At 35.2% G+C, this 9,828-nt stretch overlaps 2 long non-coding RNA genes across 2 annotated transcripts; both read left to right on the plus strand.

Moving 5' to 3' along the window:
• Positions 1-343: 343 nt before the first annotated feature.
• On the plus strand, positions 344-3,723 carry LOC121407211. Its single transcript, XR_005968888.1, has 3 exons — positions 344-483; positions 2,883-3,138; positions 3,634-3,723. It is a non-coding gene; the product is annotated as an uncharacterized LOC121407211 (long non-coding RNA).
• Positions 3,724-3,799: 76 nt separating this feature from the next.
• LOC121407216 lies at positions 3,800-5,838 on the plus strand. Its single transcript, XR_005968889.1, has 2 exons — positions 3,800-3,942; positions 4,665-5,838. It is a non-coding gene; the product is annotated as an uncharacterized LOC121407216 (long non-coding RNA).
• The last annotated feature ends 3,990 nt before the right edge of the window (positions 5,839-9,828 follow it).

A 9,828-nucleotide genomic window follows, 5' to 3' on the forward strand; every position in this document is an offset into this window, starting at 1 on the left:
GAGGTCAAATGAATAATTAATTCTGTAACACGATACCACTAGTATCGATGACAAAGAATCGGGGAAATTGCGTATTAATGACGCTCTTAGCCAATTAAAAGGGTGGATTATGAATATATTTACGCTCATGAATGTCAATGGGGCTTATTTTTGTCTTCAAATGATCGCGGTAGGCGGAGCCTAATCTGATTTGTTTTGTGTTGAACGCGCGCGCAGCTTTCGGTCTAGTAATATATTATAAGGTCTTTGAGTCCACCACACGGCTGTTTCAGAGTGAAAATAAGCTTAGCGCCCCCTCGCGGCCCAAGTGCGCATATGCATTTAACGTTGTTGTGCTGCAAATATACAGGGGCGATGAAAAAATCTTTGGCGAATGTTGTGGCATCTGGCGCTGACACGACCAACTCTCTCTGTCTGTCCCCAACAGTTTATTTATTTCGCAAGAATTCCGTGGAGGAAACATTTTTTTCCATGTTTGAAGTCGTAAGTATGGCAATGGGATTATACGTTTTCTGTTTTTTTCCATTTTGTGATGTTGTTTGCGTTTGCATAATCCAATGTTAACTCGCAAATCTGGACCTAATTATGGAACTTTATAAGGTCCAAAATGTAAAAAGTCCGGTTTGTCAGCATTTCGTATTCATTTTAGTTTTGTTTTCATTGCACTTAAGATTCATCTGGCGCATTTTTTCGTGGGACCCAACATTAGAATTTACTTTAGGTTCATTTTTCGATACAGCACATTCTGTTTGTACAGGATGTGGGCGCCGCTACCTCGGGTGAAGCCGGGCAGGGCCGGGTCGCGGGCCGCCTGGCTGTGTGGTCAGACACCGCTCATGTACACAGCAGCTCAGCTGCGCTTCGTGAGCTGAGGCAGAGCTAACCCAGGGAACTCCCGTCCGCGTAGCGGGCGGGAGCCCAGGAGCTTACCGTGTAATTGACCATACTCAATGGTCTACAAGGGTAGATTATGGTCAAAATATCTAGCAAGATAAATTATGAAAACAGAAATTATGCACTTACCACGATTACGGTATATGGATGAAGGTCTAACGAGTGGCAATTCATAACAAAAATGGCCGATCGAGACGGGGGTAGGAGAAAACTTTTCATTTTTTTGAGGTTCCAGTCTGTGCCCAGATGTCTGAAAAACTGCCACTCGTTAGACCATCATCCATATAATCGTGGTAAGTGCATAATTTCTGTTTTCATAATTTATCTTGCTAGATATTTTGACCATAATCTACCCTTGTAGACCATGAGTATGGGTCAATACATGAGCTCCTGGGCGCCGGACCGCTATGCGGGCCGGCGCTCCCTGGGTTAAGGCAGAGCTAGCTGAGCCAGACTGCCTGAGTGAGACTGAGAGTGCATTTGCTGTACATGTAATGATTTGGCTGCGCCTAATGCTGCTGAGTGCTAACTTTGACTCGTAAAAAAGGGTATTTCACAGTCTTGGTCTAGACTCTTATTTTCACAATCATGACAACACTTGACTTGCAATATTTTTGGCCATTTGTTTTTTTTTTGCATACAAATTTACAGTCAGTGTTACCCATATCTGTGATACTGCGGCTATATTGACTACACCGCACTAGTGACTAGATTCAAGGCCAGCAGTGCTACTGCTAGTTAGCCTGGAGGACTCGGTGATCATATTTTTTATGATTTTGATATTGCCATTTGATCAAATGACAATATTATCAAAATCATAAAAAATATCACTGAGTCCTCTCGGCTAAGTGGTAGTACTAGTAGGCCCTATAGATTCTAGATTTTTTAATTGATTTTTTTAGGGTGGGTTAGATTCTGCTTGAGGTTTGAGGTTTTTCCAGATACATGGGGGGGGGGTATTGCATTAAAAATATGCTGTACTGCATAGAGTCTATACGGCGGGTCCGGGGATTGGGTTTGAAATGAAGGATTTTGTGTTTTTTTATTTCTTTAGATTTTTTAATTGATTTTTTTAGGGTTAGATTCTGCTTGAGGTTTTTTCAGATACATGGGGGGGGGGTATTGCATTAAAAATATGCTGTACTTCATAGAGTCTATACGGTGGGTCCGGGGAATTGGGTCTGAAATGAAGGATTTTGTGTTTTTTTATTTCTTTGTTTTCTCAATTTTTTAGTTTCAATGAATCAATCAATAACACACATTGCTACATTTATTCACAAGAAACTATACACACATAGGTCAGGTAGGCCCTAAATTTTAATTTTCTATTGTATCAGACCAAAATATACATTTATTATTATAGTTCATACATGATAGTTTATCTCTGCACGCGCTTCTTTTGTGGCATTTCTTGTTTACTAAATTTCATCATAAGATGACTTTCATTTTTCAAAGATCCTTTTATCTTTAATATAACATGTCTTCTGTGTGCACGTTTTGTACAGGGAAGATTAGCATAAATTCTGTTCGTCTTTTTTATCATCATGATAGTTGTTCTCTGGTGAAACATGTATTCAAAGAATTTCTTCTTTTGTTGATTTGAGTGTTGATACGTCATATTTAACTAATGTCACCAACATAATCTGAAAAATCTAATTTCACACATGAAAATGACATTATTACCAATATATTTATAGGTTTTTTTATTTTATGTATCCTTTCAACTAGTTCCCCTAGTCTCAAAAATTGAAGGAAAAAATATGTATGTTACATCAGAGGTTAAATCTAAATCATACCTATATTACATCAGATAAAATAAACATCTAAAACAACTGCCAGCTATTTTACTTTTTATATAAAAAATTAAAAAATTATATCACACAATTTTCAGTAATAATCTACACATCTGTGACGTTACAAAATAGAATAATTTGAAATTTATGTCTCCAATATCCTGACTTCTACATTTAATCTTCTTCATTTGTCAGTTGCTTGGTGATGGAATGAGTCATTTTCTGAAGCAATGAGATGGAAGGAACCTTCATAGCATCCAACAAACAAGGATTTCTATGAGGCATTGTGTTTTCCACATTGCAGACCTCTGTATCACCAACTTAAATGAGCCTCCACCTGTCCACCATGATCTCCCCCAAACTTAATCCACACCTCTTCTTCAGGAATTGCCCCATCGTGAGTTGTGAGAAATCCATTCCTGTGGAAAGATGATGGAACATGAACATATGGGTAGGTTTTGATGATTTCTACCAATTAATAGCTTTAGCTATGAAAAAAAAGGCTGGCCTCCCTCAACATTTTTAAAGATATTTCTATTACTCTTTTATTACTCTCTTCTGGTAATGCAAAATTTGAGGCCACACTGGTGACAATCGGCACAGTTTTAAAAAAATAATACAATTATGCAAGTGCATATCAGATCAAAATTTGCTCAAAAACTTGTTTTAGTACAAATCCAATGCTTTATTCTGTCTCCAGGAAAGATTTATGATTGTATATATTATTCTCACTTTTGATGAATTTAATCATGAATCTGGTGGCAGATTATAATATCTATTGTCATTTAAAGGTGCAAATGAAATGATCATGAATAATCCTTTGTGGCAATGTCCTTGAGATGAATTTATTGATTTCACATTCTTTATGATCATTAAAACTATTCAAAATAAAGCAATATTCTGGTGCTAACTTTTCTTTCTGTTTCTGTTGTCTAACCACCTCCAGTCTGTGACTCTGCTATGGACCTAGTGAATCACTGTTGACTGTCCATGGTTCAAGTGAGGATTGGCAAACCTGGTCATTTCTTGATTACCTACAGAATGCAATTGCAACATATGCAAAATCTTATAAATGCAGGAATGGGGCTATAGCAGTGATGGGACACTACCTTTGACTGTGAAGATCAGACGATGCAATTCCCGTTGGTCAGCCCCCCCCCCCCACCCCAAGGAGCCATGCACTGCCAGAGATCTTGAGCCAGGTCTTCAGTGGTTATCCATTGATAAGAAGAATGGAGATAATAAAGACAGTGAGGTCAGTATGACATTAATTCTCAGTGAAAATTACCTATTCATCTGTCTGTACTGTGGACCAATTAAGGTGCCCATCATTCATCATGGCCAATGTCTTTGCTGCATCTTGTTATGTAAATCTCTTTGAATGACTATTAAACAAGAAGAAGCTTTCTTCACATGTATAAGCTCTAAAGCATATATACATAACAATTTTAATTTAATATTTTGATGGCCATTCATTAGAAGACACCCCCCCCCCCCGCAATTCAAATTTGGTGCTTTTAAATTCATCTGCCACTATACAGGTTGAAAGAAAATGCCCCCACTCACTTGCATGTACACACTGGTTCATGGCTCCCAAAATTTTCACCACAAAGAAAAGGGGATAAGAAAAGGAAAGTTAAAGGGTGAAACATATTACTTTCTGAATATTGTGTCAATTTCTATCACAGTTACTATTATTTTAAATGTAAAAATTAGTCAATATGGAAGAAAATGCTTGAAGATGAGAAATCAAAGTGATTTGGATATCATAAGGAAGGGGATATATATTTTTTTTCCAACTATAAGTAGATCAACATCTATACTTGTTAACCATTCTTTAAAAAAATTATGTTTTATCTATATTTCAAAGAAATAAACAAGTAGTATGTTACATTTGTACAGGTGATGAGCTTTGAATTAAGATAATTCTCTCATTTAATTCACAGTGCTAAGAATTTGCGTTACTTACTGTTCCAGGTATCTTGTTGATTTCGACGTGACCATCTTCCTAACGCTTCTTCCAAACAATGAACTGGAGGCTCTTTCCACGAATGAATGTTTAGCTGCTTCAAGTGTGATTCCAGCTTTTTCAAGAGCTTCTTGTTGTTCTACTTCTACTGGCATTTATTGTAGTTAACATGTCCTGTGAATGTTGTAGGAGCCCAGTTTTGCTACAAACACAGTAAACCTCAAGTTCACATATAGTTAAAAAACGGTCTACTTGTAACATTATCTAGGAAAAAGTTCTACAAATTGGACATGGTGAAACTTTTCATTCATTATGTTTTCAGTATTTACTGAGGTACTCACTACAAAAGGAAGTTGGGGTCAAAAGGTCAAGTTTTTGTTCAACTTGGTCACATTCCTTTATTTCTGCATCAATTATGTTCACACTACATCTGATCCTTGGGTAATACATGTACTTTCATTAGGATAATGGGTCAAAGGCCTAATGTTAATAATCAACTGCCTAATGTTAATAATCAACTGAAAATTACTTAGTCAGAAAAGGTGGTTTATTGGATTCCCTATCTTTTGCTTATAATTATTTTTTTTCAAATTTAGTATTTCTCCATCAAATCTGACAAATTCATTATTTTTTTATCAATAATTATTAAACGATGTCAGTAATAAGAGTTTTGAGAAACATGTGCAAGTATATGTACCAATATCCATGTGCAGAATATTTGCTGCAAGGTTAAATGCTACAGTGAAATTTTAAAGTGCGCAACCATAGGATACGGGAAAAGAGTTCTTGCAGCCTTTGATGTACTTATAAAGATCAAGATAGAATTCACCCAAAACATCTATTAGGTGTTAGTAGCTGAAAATATCCTAGATTAGTTCAGAACTATTCATCTGGAAGAAGAGACAAGTCAAAGCATTTTAAACAATTTCAAAACTTACCTGCGCTATATTTGTTTTTAATTGATATGCAGTTAGAATTGATCAAATTCTGATTGCAAGCTGACAAATTTATTTAAAAGGAGGGTATTAACATGAATGTATTTCAATACAAATAAGACATCTCTGGCAGTCTTGCCTGCATTATTATGCAATTCAATATGGTCAGAAGTTCGGTATGGAAATGGGTGGATAATGGAAAAAGTATTTGTCGAGTTAAATGCCAATAATTGAATAATATTAAATTCAATTATCAATAAAAAAAAGACTTCTGGAATGTCTCTCTACAGTTATTATTCATGACATGTCTAATTATACTACACTAGTAGGAAAATGTCATAATAATATAATATTCAAATTGAAAAAAAAATTTAGTTCCAATAATTTAGATATATTTCACTTCAAACTTTAATTCAAAGACTACAGGCATCACTTTTTATACGCCCGTCTTGACGGGACGTATTATGGTATCATGCTCGGTGTCCGTCCGTCCGTTAACTTTTCCTTGTAAACGTGATAACTTCAGTTTAGAGCAATTTCAAAAAAGAGCTTGTAGAATCTAGGCTCATATAATTTGGTGCACGATACTAGCATGGATCCCAGGAAGCCTATTGATTTAGAGGTCAGAAGGTCAAAGGTGAAGTCACCATCTTTCACTTATCTTGTTTGACCAATAGCTCCATTTTCCATGTTACAGACAGCATATATCTTTTGCCCTTAGCAACACTCTTGTTCGATTTGAAGTGTATTGATTAAGAAGTTAATAACATGTAACAGTCTGTTAAAATTCTTGGTGTAATCGTCCAATCCAATCTAAAATGGGACCTACATATCATGGAAATCATCAAAAAATGTAACAGGAAGTTGTACATGTTTAGGCTTTCGAAGCAATATGGGCTGTCTCTATCGGATCTGAAATTGGTATACATGGGCTACATTCGTCCTGTTATGGAATATTGCACCCCAGTTTTTAATGGTGGGCTTACAAAGAAATATGTAAGAAGTTTAGAGCAAATTCAAAAAAGAGCTTGTAGAATCATGTTGGGCCCAAACTACCCGGGCAAACTACACAGATTATGCCAGTGCTTGCCTATCATGTGAAATTCCTACTCTGGAATACAGAAGGGAGAAACTCGGCCTGGATTTCGCAATATCTGTAACCAAATATCCAACATTCAGTACCTGGTTACCTCCTCCAAAAAACTTACCCATCAATCTCCGACATACTCCTAGATATCAGCAATACAAATGTAGGACAAATCGATTTCGCAATAGCCCCATACCATATTTCATAGATCTCCTGAATAAAGACATGCCCAATCAATAAACCCATTGCTCATTTGAAAGCAATACCAGCCTACTTGCAATATCAAGTTTTTTAATGAATGAGGAAATCAACTCTTTTTAATATCCATATATTTTTATTGATCTTTTACAAACGTTTACGTATTTTATTTTTTATTATTTTTAATTTACTATTTCCTCATTATCTTATGTACATGTATATAAATTTTCTTTGCCAAAGTATTCTTGCCTATACACATATTTCTCATGTCAGTTTTTACAAAGGTTACTGTTTTTTAATGTTTGAAATATGTAATGAGTCTTTTTATTGTTTTTACTTTGTATACATGAACAATTCAGCCATTTGGCTGCGACTCATGTTTCTAATAAACCTTGAATTGAATTGTATGTTAAATAGTAGGTTAAAAACAACTGAAAATATGTATTATAATAGCAATGTATTATATTGTATCATATGAATTATGACTATGGTTTACATTTCTAGTCACTTAAAATGCAGAGAACAACGAGATTCAGATTATTTTTACAAATTCAATAATTTTGAGAATATAAAGGAATGAGCTACATGTGCATGTCATATCCAATCTAATCAATTACCAGTAGTCACTTATCTGATTTGTAATTTATATTTATTGTATTTTTAAGTCTTGTATCATTGCATAAAAAAATTTATTCACGGGGTACTGAATTTGCCAGGCATGTGATGGTGAAAGTATTTTTTCAGTGTTTTTTTTTTATTGTTATGTACACTGTAATTGATATGCATACAACAATGATAGATACCGGTAACCAATTTTTATGGCTGTGTGAGTGGTAGATCACATGAAATTTGCAAATATATTATGTTTTAAAATGACTGATTTTTTCATATTCATATTAATTTTTTTTTGGGAGGGGGTATATAATGCAGACCTGACAAGTGACCATTGTTTTCATTTAGGAGTTCAATCCCTTCTCCTTTCATCCATATTTTATAGCTTTTATAAAGTTATGAGGGTTTCATTAACCCAACAGACATGTAGAGATTGAACTTTACCTCCTACCTCAGTTGTTATACATGCTTATTAAAATATTATTTTTTTGGAAGGTTGCTTTCAAGTAAAATTATTGTCTTGATGTTTATTTATATATATATCTGTGCATGTAATGTCACTGGAGGGCAAATTTTCAAATGTGGTTCAATAAATAGTTGAATGTGAATGAAACTCTATCCGTATCTAAACTTCCTAAAATATGTAGTAATTCACTGCAATTTTATTGTAAATTTTGAATGAAATTCATTTATATAATCTTACTCTTTTTATAAGCAAGGGATGACCTGCCATGACTACTTGAGACATCTAACATTCTGCTGTATAATCAAGGATAAAGGCACAAGGGTGAGGCACATGTACTTGTATGCTGCCTGGCATGCTATATTTTGAGAATGACTCCTTGATTAGGCAGCCTTATCCAAATGAAAGGCCATTGTCATTAATACGCCACCCCTTCCTCAATTTTGCCTTCTCCAGTGCCCCAATTGCATAAAAGTTAGTATTATGGTAACCTTGTTATCAAATGGTAACTACCATGTTAACACTAATCAAAGCCAATCAAGATCAAGGACTCCATACAAGTTGTATTTGCATGGTAAATCATAATTGTAACTTTTTTATGCAATGGGGCTGATGTATATTAAATCCTTGATCACTGACAACAAACAATTAATGAAACGGGACAAAGGCAGTATTGATGAACTGAAAAACCAGAGTCAAAGGCAGGGTTGGAAGGGATGTCCCCCCCCCCTCATTTTGAAAAAAAATCTCAATTGAACATACTGCTAATATAACTATAGGCCTATAGCCAGTTTTAGGAAATTGCATAGAAAATTGTCATCTGCACCCACTCAATTTTCAGTTTTGCTCTTTGCACCCTCTTGATTTTAAAAATACTGGACCTTCCTCTGAGGTATTGTGGGGTTGGATTGGCTTGGGAATTTATGACGGTGGGGGGGGGGGGTAATATTTCACCTCCACAATAAGAAAAAACATAGTTTCCATTTAAAAAATTTAACAAGTAAAGTTATTTTTTAAAAAAATCAGTGACAATGATACTAGTCAACAAACATAAAAATTACCATATAAATATGATTATTGCATGGTCAGCCCCCATTTTCAAAACTTCCACGGCACCTAACACCACTTTCCAGAAGGGGCGGGGGGGGGGACTGCCTTATCCTCAAAAATAAGATGGCCCCGGGGCCGGCCCCTGTCTCTGGATCTGGTTCAGTATTAACAAGTCAGTGGCATACACAGGGGTGGGTGTTACAGGGGTTAAACCCCCTTCAATTTTTTTAACCCTCCCACCCCCCACCACAATTAAAAAAACACTATTTTTTATATTTAAGTTTTTATTGAAGTAAATCATAACAATCACAATATTTACAAATGATTAGCATGATGGAAAAGCATAAAATCATGAAACATTACAAATAAAAAAGGCAGATTTAAGATTAAAATGATCTATAAGTTTTCAAGAGGGAAGCGCCGAGATAGAAAAAAAAGACCGCCCTTACTAAATTTTTTGAAAGACCCTTTTTTATTCAATTATTTATTTATTCATTTATTTCTTTTTATTTAATTTTTTTTTTTTGGGGGGGTTAGGGACGACCAAAAATTGGAGGCTAAGACTCTGTTTTTTTTGGGGGGGGGGGGTCATCAACATTTCATTCAGCTTGACCCATCCCTCTTAAATAGTCCTACTATAACAAGTTATTTATTTTTTTCATTTTTTTAATGAGAAAGAGTTTGCCTATTTTTTTAGAGGACCGCCAACTTAAGCAATTCATGCCATTGAAAAAATAGGCCAATGTACTCTCACGGCTTATATGATGACAGCTAGTTAGAAGAAATAATTTTTTTCCATGATCAATCATGATCCGTGGTACATGTAC

Source organism: Lytechinus variegatus, chromosome 1, assembly GCF_018143015.1.
Source record: "Lytechinus variegatus isolate NC3 chromosome 1, Lvar_3.0, whole genome shotgun sequence".
NCBI classification, from domain to species: Eukaryota; Metazoa; Echinodermata; class Echinoidea; order Temnopleuroida; family Toxopneustidae; genus Lytechinus; species Lytechinus variegatus.